Source organism: Parasteatoda tepidariorum, chromosome 3 (genome assembly GCF_043381705.1).
Source record: "Parasteatoda tepidariorum isolate YZ-2023 chromosome 3, CAS_Ptep_4.0, whole genome shotgun sequence".
Taxonomy (NCBI): Eukaryota; Metazoa; Arthropoda; class Arachnida; order Araneae; family Theridiidae; genus Parasteatoda; species Parasteatoda tepidariorum.
Window position 1 is genome coordinate 28,141,578 of NC_092206.1, and position 19,290 is coordinate 28,160,867.

Below are 19,290 nucleotides of genomic sequence, written 5' to 3' on the forward strand. Positions count from 1 at the left end.
ATCAATCATCAGAAAAAAACTATAGCTCGCTGATATAGCCCACACCTTAATAGGAACAACAACTGTCAACCACTGCTCCAGAGCTAGAAACAAATACAGTAAATTTTATCGCATTCCGCTAATTTGAACCATTTTTTTTCTCAATGTAACTCCATATGTGTGACAAAGAAAATTCTATATCCTCAAAATTAACTTAACAAAATAACTGGAATCTTTGCGAAACTTTTGAAAATTCTTCTAATACGAGTACTAGGGTCTCAAATTCATAAGTAATGTACGCGTTAAATGCTCCAGACAATTTGGTTATAGAAGTTTGAAAATGCTCCCAATTAAAATAAATTTTCTATACCAGTTTCTTTCATTATCTCATTATCGTTATTAATTATAAATATAAAAACTTATAAGAAAGGGAAGAAAAAGTAAATACTTTACATTTGATAGTGTTGGAATATTTTATCAATGTTTCAAATCAAATCCCTAAAAAGAAAATTTGAAGAGCAATTGCTCTCAAATGGATCGTTCAAATAGAGTTGTCTGCCAACTTCGAATTATCTGTTAACATGAATTTCAAATAAAACTGCTTCCAAAGATTTAAATGAAGGTTCTAAACTGCTTAAAAATATGAAATCAACCCTGAATGACGGGTACTTTACATCTAGAGTCTAATTGAGATTAAGAGTCTAACAGAGAGGCGTTCGGAACGTACTTCAAACCTTTCAAATCATCAAATGTTTCAGAGAAATGTGAAGGCTAAATTATCTGGGGAACATTGGAAATATACTTATGAAAAATAGTTTAAAGATGCAATGAAAAATAGGTAAATAAAATTATCCTTTTAACAGTAAGCGTCGATTTTGACGGCGAACTATTATATTACTGCATCTGTCGTAAGTTGTCATTTACAATTTACAATTAAGTAAAATTACGATACGGAGTTCGTAATCACATTTCTGAATTTAATGCAGATTGAAATTTAGAACTTCTCTGTTTATAATATCATTGTGAATCTATTTTGATTATTTTAATATTATTTAAAACCCAATAGTGCCAATAGTCATAATGATAAAATAGGATGAACATATTACTAAAACGCAGTTTCAACAATGGAATTTTATAAATTCTTTTTAGTTTATATCAAAATTTACCTAAATTTAAAGTGATAATGATAAAACTGTTGGTTAAAACAAACTTTTAACCCTGTTTTGTTATTTATATATCAAAAATATTAAAAGGCATTACTGAATTTTAAACAAATAATGTTTCATATGGGTTTTCCAAAACAACTAAAGCTGACTTTGATGGTTGATTACAACAGGAATTATCTTTGTTGTGTCACTCTACTATTTGTGCTGTTAATATGCAATATGCAATGGAATATATATTAATACCAAAAAAAGTTAATTTCTGCTATATGTTATGACCGATATTTCCGCCTCGTACAAATTTCATGATAAACAAATATTTAAAGCAATATTGATCGAATGTTGATTACAGTGTAACTTTACTTCCTTTCTTGATAACATATTTAATAATATTTTTCGTATTTTTTCTTCTTTTTTTTAATCAATCTAGCGTGATAATTCATATTGTGTGAATATATTTTAAAGAATTATTTATATATTAACTTACTTTGTTTGCATTTACTGTGTATTTTGTGATACATTTCTCGTTTTATTACGTATTCCTCGCCTTATTATATATTTCTCGCTTTACTATACGTTTCTCGCTAAATTTTTTTTGTTTCTCTCGTTAAAAAAAAAATTAGAAAACCTATTTATTTTGCGCATCTATTAGATCGAGTTTCAAGTCCGTCTCTTTATTCATCATGCTACTATTATATTACCTAATAAAGACAATTTTGAGACAAATTTTAACATTTTTAATGTAAATTTATAATTTTTAAAGTCCTTATTTTTTCTTATTTTGCACCTATTATAATAATTTTCCTTCACGTATTTACTAAATATTATTCACCTTATGATTATCATTATCGCGCATTTACCGCAACAATTTTTTCATAAATCTTCAGAATAATATCCATCATATTACTAATAATATCAAATAAGGGCTATCTAATATTACGTCAAACAGAATTTTTAATTTAAATTTATAATTTCAAAAGCTTTTAACTTTTCTTGCTTGCATCAATGGTAATGAATTTTTTACTCATCTACCAGCAAAATATAGTCAATCGCATTATTATTATTATTTTAATTAATCACATTCTACTTATAATAATAATTATTATTTTAATTCATTACATTATTATTATTTCGAGAAACAAAAATTTACGAAAATTTTAAATCTTTCATTATTCTTATCAATCATATATCTAAAAAACACTTTCATCTTTTTACAAAATATTATCCTTCATATATTAATTATAAAATTCAAACCATTTAATTGTACTTCAAATCTAATTTTGAATTAGAATTCGAAATTTTGAGTCTTCAGCTCTTTTTTCGGGAATCTATAGTAATGAAATTTTTATTCACGTATTTACAAAATTTTATCAATTATATTGTTGTTATTAATATTATTATTACTGTAATATGATTGATAATATTTAAACAGGTAAATAAATTAGATTAATATTATTATTATTAGTTCATCACATTATTGTTATTATCAATTTAAGGCAATTAATGTAATTTAATAATAATGTCATTTAATTTAAAAATATAATTTAAAAATTTACGCAAGTAAGTGATTATTTTTATCATGCATCTATCGATATAATTTCCTCCTCTAATTAAAAAAATATTATACACCTCAATATTATTAACATTATCAAATCAAGAGACCATTAAATTGACGTATAAATCGTATATTTAGTTTAAATTTATAATTTTATAAGCCTTTAACTATTTTTTCATGTATCGATAGTAATGAATTTTTTTCATCTATTTGCAAAATATTGTCATATCTATCACATCATTATTATTATTATTGTGAATTTTTAAAGCCTTTTATTGTTTTTTTACTTGCATCTATAGCAACGTATGTTTTACTCATATGTTTACAAAATATTATCAATCACATTATTATTATTATTAACTCATCACATTATTATTATTTATTGCAACCAACAATATAATTTTAAAATTTACGTTATTTTAAAGTCTTTAGTTATTCTTATTGTGCATCAATCATGGTATATTTGTTATTTATTTACAAAATATCATCCATGATATCATTATTGATGTTATCAAATAAAGACTATTTAATTGTATCTCAAATCGAATTTTTAATTTAAATTTATAATTTTAATAGTCTTTAATTACGTTTACTTGCCTTTCTTGTTTTAACTTTATACTCAAACATTTACAAATCATTACCCATTATATTGATAATATTATTGTTGTTATTACTTTTAAGTGAACATAGTTCAATTAATAGAATTTCTAATCAGAGTTTAAAACTTCAAAATTCATTAAAGTTTTTAACAGAATATAGTTCTTAGGAAAGAAAATTTGCTGTTCTTAAATAATATCTCTTTTGGCAAATAGATTTTTTTCACACTACAAAATGCTCAGTTTTTTTCACACTCAAAAAAAATAGCTACAAAAAATAGGTATTCCCTTTTCGGAAATAACTTTTCCAGGCGAACAAACTAGAATAGCATACACTTCCTGAAAACAAAAAACCCCAGCTAATTTCCTTTCTTTTTACATTTTGAGATTACTTCCAAAAGTTTGGCAACCGTGCTTATTTGGTGCACTTCTTTTACTTTTAAAAGTCATAAGATGCAGTTTTTTGCTTTAGATCATTGAAAATACTTATGGCTATATTTGAAAAGATAATACCTTTTAAAATTTACGTGCTTGCATTTATATTACAATGCAATCTCTAATTTCTAAAAAGTAATTTCATAAATTTTTTGTAATGGAAATTTAAGAAAAAACGCTTCATCACTGTCTTTATTGCCACACCTTTTTCTGCTTCGTAATATAATATACTAATAATAAAAGTATTTATTTAAAAGAGTGGGTATTATAATTTGTTTGCAACTTAGCAATGTACAAATTATGCACAATGCACAGTAAAAAAAATTTTCTTTTTATCGACTTTCTCATAAATTTGGCAGTTTAAAGCTGTTTCGTAGACAAAAAGGTTTCTCATTGTTTTTTAACCTAATCATATATCGATTGAAACCGTCAGTTCAAATTCTAGTTTTTTCTATGCTGTTTAGCTTACCATATGATAAATTTACCTTTTCTCAAATCATTTTTAAATTATTCTCTTACTTTTCAGTACTTATTTTATAGTTTTGAACATAGCATAAATAAAGCTGCGATTCATACTCCACCTGGTTATTATCCTTCTTTAAATATAATTTTTGGTAAGTTAAGTAGCTAAAGACAACAAGGTCAATCAGTATATTTTAAATGTTTTGACACTTGAATGTAATTACAATACATAAGACTTTTTAGGTAAATACAGTTTCAGACTGCTCTTCTAGAGCCGTGCTAGGTAAGAGAAAAAACCTCTTAACTCTGAATGAGTGACCCAGGTTCAAACCCCACAAATGATTAGTTACAATCTGCTCAATCCTTACAAATCTACACCCTTCTCACCCCGACCACGGTGATGCTGTGGTGGACCGTAACTTCAATAAATGCCAACAGATGGCGTCACTAGTTCTAAGACAAAACCTTTTTTTATTTACTCATTCTATATTTTTTTTTACACATTCTGTTTATTCATATTCGAGCTGTAGAATTGCTAATTTCGAGTTGTCAGTTGTAATTTTTATTACTATCTTCTTATATTATTGTTATTAAAAAATGGTTTTATTGTTCCCATAATTAAAGCACGCAACCTAAAACAACTTTAATTATTTTTTAAATAATTCCAATTTGGCGTTCGATCTAGAACACCTAAAATCCCTTGAAATATTCATATCTGGCAGTTCCATTAGAGTTATAATTTGAAATTTTTAACTTGCATTTTCTTGAAGATCTGTGCAAATTTAATTAATTGTGTCTGTTCATATGCTATTATATGTTAATAATTTTAGGCACTACGGTGTTTATTTAAAACTGGTTTTTAAAAACTAGCAGGTGTCACATTTCCCAACGACACACTCATAGATGATAAAATTAATAGAACATGCAAATACATTCGATTTAAACTAGCGCATGCAAGATCGGAAGAATTCGTGGTATATCTTCGATTTAAAACTATGTTTTAAGTCTTGTAGAAAAGAAAATGCAATCGAATATTTTTTTTCAGTTTTTTCACAAAGTTGTTTCTTACGTAGTGGAGGTTGAGTAAAATAACTAATGGCCTCTAATTGTGTTGCAATACCTCTAGTTGCAATACCCACGAATGCATAAAAACATCTATAGGAAATAATAAAAACAATGTAGTTTTGTGTGAAAAATATCATTTGAAAGCTTTGGTGACATCAGAATATTACCAGTTTGTTAATGCGATTTATACAGAAAAAAAATAAAATGTAGAGCATATTTCTTAAGTTTGCTAAGTTTAAAATGCTTAGTTTTTTTTCTCCACCCTTTTTTCATTAATTATCACATTCCAGCAATATAGATACATTTTTCGATATCGAAACAATGATATAATAAAAACGAATTACAAAAATACTTATAAATGCAAATGGTACCACATAAAAAGTAAAATGAAAAACGATACAATACATTAAGAAAAAAAATACGTGGTCTAAACTACAAGAATATTGTAAAATTTATCATGTTTCTGGACTGTGTTCTTTTAAATAAGAATTTACCATAACAGCGAGAAGCACGGCATTTTTTACAGCAGGGCTTTGCTAATGATTTTAAAAAACTTACAATAAAATATTGTTTTATAATATGTCTTAAAATTTGGTATTTTTGTGATACCTTGGAGCATGGTTAAAAAACCATTTATACGATTAAACTAACTTTTCTGTTTCGTATTTGTTATTAAATGTGTAGTAATGAATTGTAGTTCATGTGTTTATAGTAATAAATGTTATTAAATGTGTAGTAATAAAACTATCAATTTGAAATCCAGAATTTCCAGGTTAACCGTTATTATATGTACGGAAAAATTAAAGAATGAATGGCTTAAATATGATATATTTTCCTTTTATTACCAGAATTCTGTTTGTTTTTTAACCGAAATGTCTTTATCATACAGTATAAAAATGGTACCAGGTATTTTTAACATTTAGATAAAAAATTTAAATGGATAATATTATGATAAAATTTCATCCCGCTTAATAAAATCACTTTATACCTTAGTTTTGAATGTCTTGCCATCAAACAAAAAAAAAAGTGACACCATTTCCAAAATTTATCACGACAATGCCTTAGTAGATTTTTTCCGTAGTTACGAGATTTAAATACTTCTTCTGTGCAATAGTTTCAAATTATCATTTTTAAAAAATAATTGTGTTTCTAAGTATTGTTACTTCATAGTTTTATATAGATAAAAAAATTCTCACTTTGTTCTTATTCAGCCGATGCTTCATACGTCTTGATTTCTTTTTTACTCTATATGTTTTTGAAATTGAGCTGAGAAATTTGACAGCTGAAAAAAATGCAAGGCATGCGTCATGGAATATAAAATAGCTACTTCAACTGAGATCAAAATGGGGAACACTTTCGTGGCAAATTGCAAAGCTTTAACATACAATCCCACTCATTTTTCATCCCTGAATGCCCATTCTGTATGAAAGAAATAAAAATTGCTGCTCTGCTTTTGTTTCTTTTAAATTTAACTTTTGAATGAAATCATAAAAATTTTTGTTTGAAAGAACTATTTTAAAATTTCATACCAGTTTCTAATCATGAAGTAAATGTATAAGAATATCATTCATGTTGTTCTGTGAAAAATAAATTCTACAGAATGAATACAGATTTTTTTCTTTTTTACCGCTACTCGCGCGCCTCGAGATTCCAGTTTTTCCGTTTTTTTAATTTTTTTTAGTATATTTGACGGTTTCAACGAGTTGGTTGGTTGGTGTCGTATCCTCTATTGAATCATATTTCATGGTGTGCTTGAATAGTTTTTGTTATTTCTATGGCATTAAAAGAATACAAATCCTCTTCTGTGGGGTAGTTTAAGAGGTGAAGGCCTGCAGCGACTGCAGGGCAGTTAAAAACATGATATGGTGACAGTTCCACATTAAGACAGTTGCCACAGTTTTGATATTTTCTAGTCCCATCTGTAGAAATTTTCATATTTTTATGATGTTTTGTTCTTAGTCTGATGAGAGTAGTGGCTGTCTTTCTATCGATGTCAAGATTAGTTATTTGATCGTGGGCTTTGATTTTTAAAGGGGTGAATAGTCTTGACTTTGCAAAAGCATTTGCATCTGCCAACGTGGTTGGGATTGAATTTTGATTTAGATCTCTGGCATTTTTAGCCAAGGAATCAGCTGTTTCAATGAGTTTTCACAAAATAATTCTTCTCTATTTAACACCCTAATCATAAATGGATTAAAGCTGTTTATTCAAATTCTAGTTTCAGCCATGCAGTTTTGCTTACTGTACTTTTTTCAAATCCATTTACAATTAGAAATTATTTTATGATTTTGAACATCATGCAAATAAAATTGCGATTCGCCGTCATTCTCAAATTGATATTCTACTTAATTTACACCTGCCTTATATATAATATTTCTGTAAGTAAAATTGAGGGATATTTTTATAAGGGTGGACCAATAAGTTGTTAAGCGTTTATATACCTAATAAGTAAGACTTTCAAGATAAAGACAGTTTAAGATTTATTTTCATTGTCAAGCACTAGAACTATCGTGGCTCAGGAGTCAGAGCTCTCAGGAGTCAATGCGGTCACCCAGGCTTGAATCCCGGCTTCATGCGAAATCTGCTTTCAGCTAGCTGCGAACACAATGCTGAAACAGTTATTTTATAGATCTTTTTTGTTAGAATAACCAAGATATTTGTTAATATAATAGAGTTTTTCTTTATTAAAGTAATAAAGTTTGTTTGTTAAAATAACAGTACTTATCTGCTTAAAAAACAGGCTTCCGCTTTTAAATAATAGTATTTTTTGGTAAAATAGACGCACACCAGCTGAAAAGTATTTTCCGTAAATTTGAATTCTTTTTTTAAATGTTTTTAACTGTGTCTATTTTACAGTGCAAGAATGCATTTAATTTTTTACAGTGTATTTAACATGCACAGAGTATTACAGTATATTTTTTTAAATGATGCATTTATATTTTCTTGTATGTTTCTGATATGCCATTTTAAAATATATCAAGAACATTTCTGAAATATTTCAATGGTGGTTACAGAAAGTTTACGTAAATCACTTTTTAAAACTTTTAAGCACTTTTGCTCTTAACTTTTGTAATGTTTTTTATTTGTCTGAAATATAATTTGAATGTTTTGCGAAGACTGAATTTTTATTAAACTTTAAAAAAAATTTTCAATCCATAATTTATTTACATTAGGTATTCATAAAACAACTTTTGTTGCTTATGATATTTCTAAAATTGCTTTGTTCTAATCTTTATGTGCGCTGAAAAAAATATTCTGGTAAAATTTCCGTACCATGACATTTCTGGTAAAATAAAATTAAAATGCTGGTTACTAAAATCAAAGTATACGGCATTTACACCATCCATTTGGTAATTTTTCCATTTACGCCATAACGGCGAATCGCAAACTTTGGCTTTTAAAATTATAATTCCTATTATCAGATAATTACTCGTAATAAATACAGCAGCGAAAAGTGAAATTAAACCAAAAAATGGTTATGCCATGCTCTAAGACATATTGAAATTATCAAATTTTACCACATTTACGAAATTTTATCATATATTATAAAACTATATTTTATTCTTATTTTATTATAATCATTAATAAAGAGCTTTAGTAAAAATTATCGAGCTTTATGGTGTTTCCATAGAGCCACAAATACGACACATTTCACCATATTTTGATAGTTTGGACCAAACTTTTTTTCTCAGTATAAGAAATGCACGCATTAAGTACATTTTCAATTTTTCGCATGACGCAAATAGTGAGGCATTTGACAAAAATGCTTAATTAAAAATAATAATTAGAGCTGATTTGAAAACAGACGCATATTTCAGTAAGCATATTTTAGTAATCATGCTTTTCTACAAGTGTGGATATTTATTTATTAAATTTTCCTTCAAACATATCTTTCTAGCTAAAACTGTTTTAATTTAAAAAAAAAATAATTAAAAAGATCATAACATGCGCTTCATTGCAAAAACTTAAAACAATGCTATTAATTTTTCGAAACTTCTAAAATATTACTTTGCATTTGATTAAATATTTAGCATAAAAAATTTTTTCAATTAAAGTTTGCAACCAGCAGTAAAAAGTAAAAGTTTTTGATAACAAAATCTTTGATCTCATTAAAACTGATAACCTTAGGTGATTCTTGCGAGTTTTAAAAATTCAAAATGGCTAAATTTTAAGATCAAAAAAATTCTTAAACAAATTATAATGAGCTAAAAATAAAGTATTCCTTTTGAAAAAGGTTCTGTTTCAAGTAAAGAAATTCTAAAATGAGTTTAAAATATGAATTTTTTGGATATTTTCTTTATTTAAATATTATATTTCTATTTGTTTAATAGCTTCGTAAAGTAAGGATTGTAGTCTTCGAATTGAAATTGAATACTGTTGCAATTTTTAAAACTGTATCAATACTTGAATTAATAATAATCGTTTTTAGATTGTTAAAATATAGAAATATTGAATTCTATTAAAACATAATTTAATATTCAATTAGGATGCCTTATTTTTTCAAGTTTTACTTTAAATATACTTTAAAACTAATTTGATAATTTTAAACATCTATACCATTTTAGTTGCTCTGTATTAAATTAAATTTTAAAATTCTGTACTAAATTAATTCTGCACAGTTAAACTATTATAATTACTTGTTTAGTCTTAATTATTGCAAACTGTTGCGTATGTAAACATAATAAAGAATAATAATAGGAGGAAGATTTTTTTTTGCTGGCCTTAAGAGGTTTTACACATAATTAAATAAAATAAACTATTTTTTAAAATTTATATTAATATTTAAGAAAAATTGTCGAAACTTGTCGGATTCCTAAAGGATTATGTTTTTGTGTCTCATTTTGTAACTTAAAACATCGAATACATAAGGTACTGAGAATATTTAAAATTTTGTCTTCGAATCATTGAGATAGCGTTCTAGAACGAGAAAATCATTACAACAAGAAATATTCAAGACTTTAACTTTTTCGTCATACATGATGAAAAATGACGAAACATAACATTTTTGAATATAATGTAATGTACACATTCCAACCATCAGTATTTAATAGACCCCCTCCTTAACAGTTAGTATTACCCTTAAATTCGGGTATAGATTGGTTGATATATGTTTCCTTTTTAATAATATATAAAGATAATCTTTTCCTTATTATTAACATATAAAGAGAATCCAATTCTATAATATATATAAAGAGAATCTAACAATGTAATTATGATTTCCGAAAATAAAGGAAGAAAACGCAAAAATTAAGAGCAAAAGAGCCGAGATCGGTTATACAGCACTAAGCGCATATAAAGTATTATAATTTAGCTGAGTAAGTTCAAAAAAGCTACACTGTTTGAATTTTAATTCTAAAATTACGGTAAAGTAGCCGACAGCAATCTGCCCATCAGAATAACAAAAACGTTTATGGTTAGAAAGTTTTTTCACGTGTAGGGTTTTGAAGCTGTTAGCAACTATTACGGTTAAGAAACTGTGAATACAGAACTATGCGTTTTTGAAACCATTTACAACTAGCATAGTTCATAAACCATAAACGTAAATTTAAACGGACATTGAAAGTCTTTTGAGAGCAGCGCCTTTTATACGTGAATGATAGTTTCATACTAAAATATTCCATGGATACAAATTGAAAAATTGAATTGGAAACGCTTCAATTATTCATGTATTGAAGGAATAGAAGAGATATTTTTGTATCAACTCTGGGATACGAATCCCTGTTCAGTCTGTCATGAGTCAGGCCGATTAGTCTTCTCAGCTACAATATGTACCCTGCTGCACGCAGCAAATGGCTGCGGTTCAACAACCAGATCGAATTCTGGTTGTTCAATAAGGTAATCAATAAAAGTTTTTTCTCTCACCTAATAGTTTTAATATCATCCTTTTTTATGGATATTTGACTGTTTGGTTGAGTATGATAAAATAACAATTAAATAAAATGCTGTTCGACCATTTTTACCGAGGAACGCATAACAGTATATAAACTATGTCTAAAGTAAAAAAAAACGAGATGTCTTGATTTTGAAGCATGTTTTTGCATTATGTATCATGGAAAATCATGGAAATCATGGTGTTTGTATCATGGAAAATCTGGTAAAACATTTATATAATAATATTATATTTCTATTACATTCCCGCAACATCCCGAGTGGACCAGGGAGATCATAAAAGGTAATGCTCAACAATATCCTGACTAGCAGCATGATTGTGACAATGTGGTAAGCATTGCGCACAGGCAATCTTTACTTCCCAGACAGGCTAATACCAATCGATCTGAAGCTGTGCGGACTTCAGGCTGCCACTGGGGAGCGAACCCCAGTTCTTCACACTGATAGTTTAATTTCTTAACCACGGAGCTATTGCTGTTCATACGTTCTAATATGGTACTAAATTATTATTGCATGATCAAAGGTTGCCCAGTTAAGTTGAATTTCAATTAAATCAGGCAACATATTTTAAGGAAATACCTTAAGTTTTATGTCATTAAACTACTAGAACAAAATAAACTGGCTTTAAATAAAAAAAATATAGTAAAATAATACATTTTACACAAAAGTATTTAAAAAATATATCGGCAATCCTTACGAGACTTAACAGTTTTGATTTAAAAATGATTAAAATATTCATACGCAATATCCCTTTACAAAAATAATTTGACCCATTTTTTTTTACTGAGCTTACTTCAAAGAAACTCACTAAAAATAGAATATATTTCACATTTCTTTCTGACATGTACTCCTTTTTTTCCTCATTTTAAGTTGTTTGAATGTTCCATTTACAATAAACGTGACTGAAAATATACGTATTCAATAAAAATGAGCCACATGTTTTCATTCATTCAGCCCATTCTCAAAAATGTAATGTATGAATTCCTGAATATATGATGCTAGAATTTCTTGCAATGTTTATATTTTGTTACAAGTAGTAAAACAAAGGGAATTTCAGAGATAAATGTTACTGTAAATTTGTAACTGTATCACATGTATTACTGTATCGCATCTATATTGTAGACTTTAATTTTTATCCTAAATTAATCCTCATCAAATGAAGTAGCCTAAATTATTTTATTTTATTTTATAACTGGCGTGGAATAGTTGACCTAATTCTGAGTTAACGACTGCAACTCCATAGCCATGAAATTTTGAACCCAACCCAGAGGACAGGGGATCCCCAGTATCAAGCATTTGGACAAACTAACTTTCGTAGAGAACTTTTTTAGCAAAGCCGTTTACAGTTATATTTCACTGTATATTTTCAGAAATTGTTTCACAGTGAAATCTAATTGAATATTTCACGAATGCTTAAAAACCTGCACAAGGCAATTGTTATTTCAATTGCAACATTTAATTTCGTTTGAATAGCCAAATTTTTCCTGTCTACTCCATGAAATTAAATAAATTAAAAGTTTAATTTTTTTTTAAATTTTATTATTATAATTAAGTTGGCTGCATATTTTTTGCATAAAAATATATTTATTGTGAATATAATTGATGTTGACACAGCCTTCAATAAGGTGACAGAATGGTTTGTAGTAATTTACAACTTTATTTTCATATTCTCAGAATTTCTTTTAAATAGCATTATATATATATAGGTACTGAAATTAAAAAAACGAAACTTAAACTTGTAATAAAACTAATCAGTTAATAAACTAGTTGACTTCTTCAAAAAATATCATTTTTAACAATTTCAAATTTGATATATCATTGATATAATTATTTTTTACGTCTAATATAATTGCTATTTTCATACAATAGTTAGTTTCTTTTAAATTTTCCCATTTAAAGAAAAGGTGCCTAATATGTGATAATTCTCTAATTTGCAACAATTGCAATCTAATTTGGGATTGCAATCTAATTTGCAATCCCTATTGTAACCAAAGGAAATTTTGCAGTCAACCAAAAACAATCTAAAACACATGTGAAGGTGGTGATAAGATGACAGCGAGAAAACGGAAACATTCTATTAGCTGTAATATAGATATGATTGCGATTGAAAAAAAGATCCCTTTTGTTCAGCTTTAAATTTTGGTACCAAAATGCATTATTTTTAAACAAATGCAAGTCGATATTTTGTTTTATTTTTTAGCTCAATTTTTATCTCAAAATTGAAGATAAATAACCACACTGTAAAATATTAAGGATCAAATTACTGTAAAAAGTACAGGCAACCTGACTGCAACATCTGTAAAATCAATTTTACCGTGAAATCATTTTTACCATTAAATTTCATACCGTAACCTTTATAGTAATATTTATTTAATTACAGGGATTCATGGATTTTACAGTAAATATTACTACAAAAATTATGGTTTTCAAATTTCTTTGTTTTGTAAATTTAACGGTGAAAGGGATTTTACGGTAAAAAGTGAAGCCTGGTATTTTGAACGGTAATTTAATCTGGAACTTCTTAACAGTGTTTGGTCTTAGATTATAGTAATCAAAGATTACGTATTTAATATGTTTAGGTAGTATTTTTGTTCAATTTCATGTTAGAACAACTTTTTTTAAATTTCATAGATTTGTTAACATATTTAATTTATTATAGATAATATTATACTTTTGAATTTTAAAAATTTGGATTTTCTTAAAGTATCTGGTCACGTGTGCATAAAATTAAAAAGGCTGTCTTTGATAAGCAAAATTCCAACTTACAATTTAACGACACTTTTCCTTACAAAAACTGTTAACAAATGTTGCAAAAACCGTTAACAACTTTTAACACAAAACTGCTACTGCATCATTTTGAATTACACACTTGGCATTTTAGTTTTAGGTAATAAACGAAATTATTTAATTTTTTAATTAGTAATTGTGTTTCGAAAACTTTATTTATAAACTGTTAGAAAATAACCAAATTATGAACCAAATTATGGTATAATTGGTAAAATTTACAATCAACGTCCGGAAATTTTTTTTTACAGTAGCATTCATTTTCAGCGTAAAATATTATACAGAAATTTTTATTTAAGTGGAATAATTCAGTGATTTTACGGTAATTATTATTTCAAAAAAGATATATAACTTTTTTTTGGTGTTCCGTAACAGGTTCCAGAAAAGTGGATTTCATGGTAAAAAGTACCGACACCCTAAGGGAAAGTACTTTTTACCGTAATTTTATCCTGAATTTGTTACAGGTACTAAATTTATATAATCTGCAAACATAAGCTTGATTTTAATCCATATATATACATAAAGAAATTGCGAAAAATTACTTAAAAAACAACGAAAAAATTTGTTCTTAAATCTTGCTTAGAATCCGGAAAAGAAGATAAAAGTTGTCAGAAAAATACATGAAAATCTCTCTACAGCCGATGTCTCTTTTTCCCATGGTCGGCATGATAAACTAAGGAAATAATGTGATTTGTATCCTAGCAGTCCATAAGGATTATCTTCTTTCATTTCCTTTCAGAAAATATCACTTTCACGTTACGAAGACAATTCCAGAAAGAAGGAAAAACTTTGCTTTCGAAGGAAGAAGTTTTTATTATGATTGAAAATATAGTATTGTGTTAAAAGACTACGTGACTGTAGTAATCAAGAATTATATTTATATTAATTTTTCAATTTGTTTGAAAATATTGAACAACTTTGAAAATATAAGTCTGTTGAATGAAGTAATTAATTTAAAGTAGTTAAGGACTTGCTCGTTAAATTTTTTGTACTCGGAGAAAAAAGTATTCTGGTAAAATTTCCTTAATATATTGTGTCTGCATTTATGAAAAAAAGTATTTATTTTAGTATTGACACCTACGGTATTTAAACAATTAGTTTTGTAATATACGGTATTTAAACCATTAATTTTGTAATTTTTCCGTTCGTCTGATAACGATATAACGGAATTTCCGGTTTTCAAAATTAGAGTTCTTATAACCCCACATTTAATGAAAAATACGAAACTGAAAAGCAAATTTAACCAAATAATTGGTTTTATGCCATGATCTAAAGCAGCATGATAAAATTCTGCAAATTTAAATTATAAAACCTTATTTAATTGTTAATTTTACCAGAGTGTTTTGGTAAAAATTACCGAGCTTTTTGATGCTCCATATAGTCAGAAACATTGTTATATTTACCATATTTTGCCAGTTATGACCATACTTTTTTTTCACAGAAGACATGCTTCTTTCTATAAGAAAATGCTCTGCTTATTATTTCCAAGATTTTCATCATTCATTTTTTTTCTTTCGCAATTTCGACTTTTGATTTTTCTTATTCAATTGAACTGAAAGATTATTTTTTAAAGCAAGACTTCATTTTCTGCAAATATTTAAAAAATTGATTTTATTTTGAGATTAAATCGTAATATTCTATCGATATTTTTACTGCTAAATAATAATATGGTTATTTGATTTAGACAGGTATTTCTATTTCGAAATAGTCTCTTAATATCAATATAATTGAACTATGTAAGTTATGTTTATAACTATAGTTTTTTTGTTACATTACATATACGTTATTTCCAAGATTTTCATCATTCTTTCTTTCCTTTCGTAATTCCGACTTTCGATTTTTGCTATTCAATTGAACTGAAAGATGAATTTTAAAGCAAGACTTTATTTTCTGCAAATATTTCTTCAAAATAAAAATTGATTTTATTTTGAGATTTAATCGTAATATTCTATCGATATTTTTACTGCTAAATAATAATATGGATATTTGATTTAGACAGGTATTTCTATTTCGAAATAGTCTCTTAATATCAATATAATTGAACTATGTAAGTTATGCTTATAACTATAGTTTTTTTGTTACATTACATATACGTTATTTCCAAGATTTTCATCATTCTTTCTTTCCTTTCGTAATTCCGACTTTTGATTTCTGCCATTCAATTGAACTGAAAGATGAATTCTAAGGCAAGACTTCATTTTCTGCAAATATTTCTTCAAAATAAAAATTGATTTTATTTTGAGATTTAATCGTAATATTCGATAGATATTTTTACTGCTAAATAATAATAAATATATTTAATTTATACAGGTATTTCTATTTCGAAATAATCTCTTGTTATCCAATATAATCATAAGCTATGTAAGTTTTGTTTATAAATACTGTTTTGTTATATTAAGTAATTTTTGATGAAAGTTATAAGCACATGTCATGTACTATTTAATTAGATAAGCACTACAGGGTGGTTATAAAATAACTTTGCTAACGTGTGATCCTTGGAGAGGGCAATGTTTGTATGAATGGACTAAACTTTTGTACATAGACATTATGATCTATGCACTCACGAACAATAAAAAGCTATAGCGTCGCTTTCATGGCTACAGTTACATTGACGAAATCATGAAATTTTTTCCGTGAAGAACTAACGAGAAGCGAAACCTTTATTAATAGAGAAAAATACTATGGACGTGTCAGACATGTGAGAACGGAGCATGTCAGCAACATTTATAACAATACGCTTTCTTTGTGAATTTGCTCTTATTTTCAAAGATTTTATCACATTCTCTTCTCGTTAGTGGGCACAAAAATGACATCATTTGGCAAAATCCTAGTGTCACGATTTATTGTGCTAAAAATATCTTTCAATTCCATTTTAGGCTTTTTAATGCAAAGATTACGTTTCGATTCATGAATTGTGGGTCTTGCAATTTAAAAATTTCGGAGTTTTGACACTGTAACCGGTAGAGGTACGTAATCGTTTTTGACATCAGTTTTAAACGCATATACCACACTAGCTATGTACAAAATTTTATTCAGTTCTCTGAAACAGTGTGCTCCCCAGGGGGTTATATGTCCGTAAAGTTATTTTTAATTATACTATACATAAACAAATACATAAGCCTTCGCGTATTTTACTGAAATATATGCGAAAAATACTTCACAAATGTGAAAACAATAAAGAGAATTATTGAGGTAACGAAGAACTATGTATAAAGATTGAAGTTAATTTTTTTAAATTTTACTAAAATAATACTAGAACTTTTTTTGTCTTACATTCTTCAAATATTAATTTAATACTAGCTTATAACTAAAGAATGGAAATTGTAATACTGGCAGATTCAATATTTTTGATAGTGCAAATTATTGTGAAATTTGCTGTACAAAACAATCCCGTGGATTTTTTCATACCACAATTACAATAAAAATAAGATCTTTAGTGTATTAGGCTAAAAAAATAGGAACCTGAAATTAAAAATATCCACCATAAAAGATTAAAGACTTTTATTAGTTTACCATGTAGTTTATTAGCTTACTATTTAAAAACTTTTATTAGTTTACCATGCATTGATTATTGTCTTTATTTATTATATAGTCTACAAAAACTTGCTATTCCTTAATTATATTTTAATTTTAGTAAAAATTAAATGAATTCTAAAAACGGAATACTAATTTATAATTATTGCTTCACCAGGAGCTTTAAGCGATAAAATGGACAAGTGATACTAGAAAGCGTCATATTAAATCTGTGAAAATTAAAATATTAAAATATATGTGTGTCTGTAAAACAGACTGTCTACAAACACACAGGAGCCTTTCTGTTGTCAGCGGAAAAATCAAAACTGACAGTGCCCAGTTTTGGTTTTCCCACTGTCAACAGAATGGCTGTGTATTTGTAGACAGTGTGTCCCCTGAAGAAATGCTGTCTTACAGACACACATATATTTTAATATTTTAATCTTCACAGATTTAATGTTTGTTTTAAATTCTAAATTAGAATAAAACAAATTTGGGTTTAGCTGCTTTAGGTGCTTTTCCATTTTGATTTAATGTTTTAATAGTTTATTTACTTTTTTGTCTCTTTTTTGCTTTTGTAAATTGAATTCATTTTCTGATTAGAAAGCGTCATATAATCAGTCGAAAATCACCAAATAGGGAGCAATACGCACAATAGTACTTTATTACAAATGTTGAAGCGTACAATATTTTTTTTAATTATGATGATAAGTGCTAATTTCATAAAATAGAAAAAAAATATTAAAAATTAGAATCGTTTTCGAATTTTTTAATCTATTTAATAAAGTAGATGAATTTTTAAATGTAATTATATATTTAAACATATGCATACTAAAATATATTTCTTAAAGTAAAAATTTTATATTTTATCAAAATCTATAGTTACAATCTCAGTTTCTTTCGTTTTCTTGTTCTTTTTACAACTATCATATGCATTTTTTATTATTACCATTCTAACTATGCAATTTGATTCTCCGCTTACATTTTCGATTTCATTTTTTGATTTATTTAGAGCAAAGGATGGAGAAAATTTCCTTGAGAAAAATAAGAAGGAAATGTTTCAAATTTTATTTCCTAGCATTTAAAGAAATATTCTGACTTGTAGCTTTTGAGAAATAACTTGTATAAATATGTAATAAAATATATTGTGAGTCATAACATATTCATAACATATATAAAATATATTTCGAATTCCGCATTACAAGGACGCTGTTTCTTATAATTTGTTAAAGAAAATATCTTTTTTTTTCTTCACAAAACAATACGGCGTACAATCTCAAAAGATAAATTATGCAAATGTTTTTATAAAACTTTACAAATAAGATAAAGATTAAGAATTTAGGAAAGAGCAGTAGATTTAGGAAGTTTTTATTAGAGGATATAACTAATTACAACTCTAAGTACCTCAATCTCATTTTTAATAAAACTATTCTTTAAAATGAGCATTTCTATGAACAAAATGTAATATGATATGAGGGCAATTCCATATGTGACGGAATGACATTTTGACTTGCATGATGACAATTAATTGAAGTTTCTATGCATCTAATTTCAAATAAACATGATTTTTTCTCATGCATATCATTATTATTGGTATAATGTGATTCATAAACTAAAAAAAAAGAATTTTGTATTTTTTTTATTTTTAATTTTATGAACTTTTTACTTGTGTGACGGAATGACATTTTGGCAACCAAGCTTTCGGCATGCCGCTTAGAACTGGTAGTTTCTGTGAATTTTGCAACTATTATTTTCCTGAACTATTTTTTACTTTTAGTATAATGTGTAAGCAATGTAAATTGTGAATTTGGAAAATTAACCTCAGGTTGGTTCTTTAAGTTGAAGATGG